This window comes from Trichechus manatus, unplaced genomic scaffold (assembly GCF_000243295.1).
Source record: "Trichechus manatus latirostris isolate Lorelei unplaced genomic scaffold, TriManLat1.0 scaffold00048, whole genome shotgun sequence".
Lineage (NCBI taxonomy): Eukaryota > Metazoa > Chordata > Mammalia > Sirenia > Trichechidae > Trichechus > Trichechus manatus.
In genome coordinates this window covers 1597805-1602941 of record NW_004443984.1, presented here as the reverse complement: position 1 = coordinate 1602941, position 5137 = coordinate 1597805, and positions in this window count along the sequence as shown.

Sequence of the window (5137 nt, the reverse complement as noted above, 5' to 3'; positions counted from 1 at the left end):
GCTGGACTATGCGAAGAAAAACTCTGCATCAGTATCGGAGGAAGACTCATTAACAACCTGCGTTATGCAGATAACACAGCCTTGCTTGCGGAAAGTGAAGAGGACTTGAAGCACTTACTGATGAATATCAAAGATCACAGCCTTCAGTATGGATTACACCTCAACATAAAGAAAACAAAAACCCTCACAAATGGACCAATAAGCAACATCACAATAAACGGAGAAAAATATTGACGTTGTCAAGGATTTCATCTTACTTGAATCCACAACCAATGCCTATGGAAGCAGCAGTCAAGAAATCAAACGACGTATTCCACTGGACAAATCTGCTGCAAAAGACCTCTTTAAAGTGTCAAAAATCAACGATGTTAACTTCAGAACTAAGATGTGCCTGACCCAAGTCGTGGTATTTTTAATGCCGCATATGCGTGTGAAAGCTGGACAATGAATAACAGAAGAAGAATTGATGTCTTTGAATTACCATGTTGGTGAAGAATATTGAATATATCATGGACTGCCAGAAGAATGAATAAATCTGTCTTTGAAGAAGTACAGACAGAATGCTCCTTAGAAGTTAGGATAGCGAGACTTCATCTCATGTACTGTGGACATGTTATCAGGAGGAATCAGTCCCTGGAGAAGGGCATTATGCTTGATAAAGTAGAGGGTCAGGAAAAAGGAAAAAGATCCTCAAGCAGATGGATTGACACAGTGGCTGCAACAGTGGGCTGAGACATAGCAACAATTGTGAGGATGGCGCAGGACTGGGCAGTGTTTCATTCTGTTGTATATAGTGCCACCCACTATGAGTCAGAACCAACTCCACAGCACTTAACAACAACAACATGGTAATTTTTGGTTTAACTTATTGAGGAACTGCCAAAATGCTTTCTACAGTGGCTGAGCCCTTTTATATTCCTTCCAGCAATGGTTGAGGGTTCCAGTTTCTCCACACCATCACCAACACTCGTTAAGACTTTTTTTTTTATTGTAGCCATTCTAATGGGTGTGAGGAGCCCTGGTGGCGCAATGGTTAAGAGCTCAGGCTGCTAATCGAAAGGTCAGCAGTTTGAATCCACCAGCTGCTCCTTGGAAGCACTCTGTCCTATAGGGTCGCTATGAGTCAGAGTCAACCCACAGCAACAGGTAATGGGTGCGAAGTGGTATCTTATTGTGGTTTTGATTAGCATTTCCTTGTTGACTAATGATGTTGAGCATCTTTTCATGTGCTAATTTACCATTTATATATCCTCCTTTCAGAAGTATCTATTCAGATCCTTTACCCATTTTTCATTTCTTAGTTGGGTTATTTGTCTTTTTATTACTGAGTTTGAAGAGTTCTTTATATTTTCTGGATACTAAACTTTTATATATGATTTGCAAATATTTTCTCCCATTATGTGTGCTGTCTTTTCACTTTTTTGATAAATGTCCTTTGATGCCCTCCCTTTTTTAATGGATGCACCTCAAATTTTCTATTCTTTCTTTTGTTTTTTGTGCTTTTGGTATCATATCTAAGAATTCTTTGCCAAATCTGGGGTCATGAAGATTTACCCCTATGTTTTCTTCTAAGAGTAATTTGTTGTTGTTGTAGTTTAAGTGAAAGTTTACAATTCAAGTTAGTCTCTCATAGAAAAATGTATACATACATTGTTATGTGACCCTAATTGCTCTCACTATACTGTGACAACACACTCATCCTTTCCACCCCTGATTTCCCGTGTCCATTCAACCAGCTCCTAACCGTCTCTGCCTTCTCATCTCACCTCTGCACAGAAGCTGCCCATTTAGTCTCATATGTCCACTTGAGCTAAGAAGCACACTCTTCACAAGTATCATTTTATGTCCCACAGTCCAGTCCAATCTTTGTCTGAAGCTTTGGCCTCGGGAATTGTTTTAGTTCTGGATTGACAGAGTCCGGGGGCCATGCTTTCTGGGGTTCCTCCAGTCTCAGTCAGACCATTAAGTCTCTTCTTTTTACTAGAATTTGAGTTCCACATCCCACCCTTCTCCTGCTCCATCAGGGACTCTCTGTTGTGTTCCCTGTCAGGGCAGTCATTGGTGGTAGCCAGGTACTATCCCGTTCTTCTGGTCTCAGGCTGATGAAGTCTCTGGCCTATGTGACCCTTTCTGTCACTTGGGCTAATATCTTTTACTGTGCTTTAAGTGAAAATTTACAATTCAAGTTAGTTTCTTATACAAAAATTTATATGCACATTGTTATGTGACCCCAGTTGCTCTCCCTGTGCTGTGACAGCACACTCCTCCTTTCCACCTTGGATTTCCCGTGTCCGTTCAACCAGCTCCTGATCCTCTCTGCATACTCATCTAGCCTCCAGACAGGAGCTGCCAATTTAGTCTCATGTATCTGCTTAAGCTAAGAAGCACACTCTTTAAAGAGCATCATTTTATGTCCCATATTCCAGTCTAATCTTTGTCTGAAGAGTTGGCCTCAGGAATGGTTTTAGTTTTGGGCTAATAGAGAGTCCGTAGGCCATGTCTTCTGGGGTCCCTCCAGTCTCAGTCAAATCATTAAGTCTGTTCTTTTTACAAGAATTTGAGTTATGCACCCCACTTTTCTCCTGCTCCATCAGGGACTTCCTGTTGTGTTCCCTGTCAGGGCAGTGATTGGTGGTAGCAGGGCACCATCTAGTTCTGGTCTCAGGCTAATGGAGTCTCTGGTTTATGTGGCCCTTTCTGCCTTTTGGGCTAATATTTTCCTTGTGTCTTTGGTGTTCTTCATTCTCCTTTGCTCCAGATGGGTTGGGACCAATTGATGCATCTTAGATGGCTGCTCACTAGCTTTTAAGACCCCAAATGCCACTTACCAAAGTGGGATGCAGAACATTTTCTTAATAAACTTTGTTATGCCTATTGACCTAGATGTCCCCTAAAACCATGGTCCCCAGACCCCTACACTGCTACTCTGTCCCTTGAAGTATTTGATTGTATTCAGGAAACATCTTAGCTTTTGGTTTAGTCCAGTTGTGCTGACTTCCCCAGTAGTGGGTGTTGGCCTTCCCTTCACCTAAGATAATTCTTGTCTATGAGTTGGAATTGACTCAATGGCAATGGGTTTGGTTTTTGTTTTTTTGGTATCTAGTTAGTGAATACTCCTATTCCTCCCTTCCCACCTTCGTAACCATCAAAAAACGTTTTCTTCCGTGTTTAAACCTCTTCTTGAGTTGTGATAATAGTGGTCTTATACAATATTTGTTCTTTTGCAACTGACTAAATTCACTCAGCATAATGCGTTCCAGATTCCTCCACGTTATAAGATGTTTCACGGATTCATCGTTGTTCTTTATTGTTGTGTAGTATTCCATCATGTGACTATACCATAATCTGTTTATCCATTCATCCATTGATGGGCACCTAGGTTGTTTCCATCTTTCTGCTATTATTAACAGTACTGCAGTGAACATGGGTGTGCATATATCTATTTGTGTGACAGCTCTTATTTCTCTAGGATATATCCCAAGGAGTGGGATTGCTGGATCGTAGGTAGTTTTATTTCTAGCTTTTTAAGGAAGCGCCCAATCAATTTCCGAAGTGGTTGTATTATTTTACATTCCCACCAACAGTGTATAAGCGTTCCAGTCTCTCCGCAACCTCTCCAACATTTATTATTTTGTGTTTTTTGGATTGATGCTAGCCTTGTTGGGGTAATATGGTATCTCATTGTAGTTTTGATTTACATCTCTCTAATGGCTAATGATCATGAGCATTTCCTCGTGTGTCTGTTAGCCGCCTGAATGTCTTCTTTGGTGAGGTGCCTGTTCATATTCTTTGCCCATTTTTTAATTGGGTTATTTGTCTTTTTGTTGCTGAGATTTTGCAGTATCTTGTAGATTTTAGAGATAAGACACTGATTGGATATGTCGTAGCCTAAAATTTTTCCCAGTCTGTAGGTTGTCTTTTTACTCTTTTGGTAAAGTCTTTTGATGAGCACAAGTGTTTGCTTTTTAGGAGCTATCAGTTATCTAGTTTCTCTTCTGGTGCTTGTGCATTGTTATATGGTTTGTATTCTGTTTATGCCATGTATTAGGGCTCCTAGCATTGTCCCTATTTTTTTGTTCCATGATCTTTATTGTTTTAGATTTTATACTTAGGTCTTTGATCCATTTTAAGTTATTTTTTGTGCATGGTGTGAGGTATGGGTCGTTTCATTTTTTTGCAGATGGATATCCAGTTATGCCAGCACAATTTGTTAAAGAGACTTTTTCTCATTTAACGGACTTTAGGCCCTTGTGAAATATCAGCGGCTCATAGGTGGATGAATTTATGTCTGGATTCTCAATTCTGTTCCACTGGTCTATATATCTGTTGTTGTACCAGTACCAGGCTGTTTTGACTACCATGGTGGTATAATAGTTTCTAAAATCAGGTAGTGTGAGGCCTCTCACTTTGTTCTTCTTCAGTAATACTTTACTTATCCGGGGCCTTTTCCCTTTCCATATGAAGTTGGTGATTTGTTTCTCAATCTCATTAAAAAATGCCAGTGGAATTTGCATCGGGATTGCGTTGTATCTGTAGATGGCTTTGGATAGAATTGACATTTTCACAATGTTGAGTCTTCCTCTCTATGAGCAAGGTATGTTTTTCCACTTATACAGGTCTCTTTTGGTTTCTTGCAGTAGTGTCTTCTAGTTTTCTTTGTACAGGTCTTTTACGTCTCTGGTTAGATTTACTCCTAAGTATTTTATCTTCTTGGGAGCTATTATAAATGGTATTGATTTGGTGATTTCCTCTTTGAAGTTCTCTTTGTTGATGTAGAGGAATCCAACTGATTTTTGTATGTTTATCTTGTTTCCTGATACTTTGCTGAAATATTCTATTAGTTCCAGTAGTTTTCTTGTGGATTCTTTGAGGTTTTCTGTGTATAAGATATCATCTGCAGATAGAGACACTTTTACTTCCTCCTCACCAATTTGGATGCCCTTTATTTCTTTTTCTAGCCTAATTGCTGTGGCTAGGACCTCCAGCACAATGTTGAATAAGAGTGGTGATGAAGGGCATCCTTGTCTGGGTCCTGTTATCAAGGGGAATGCTTTTAAACTCTCTCCATTCAGGATGATGTTGGCTGTTGGCTTTGTATAAATGCCCTTAATTATGTGGAGGAACTTCCCTTGTATTC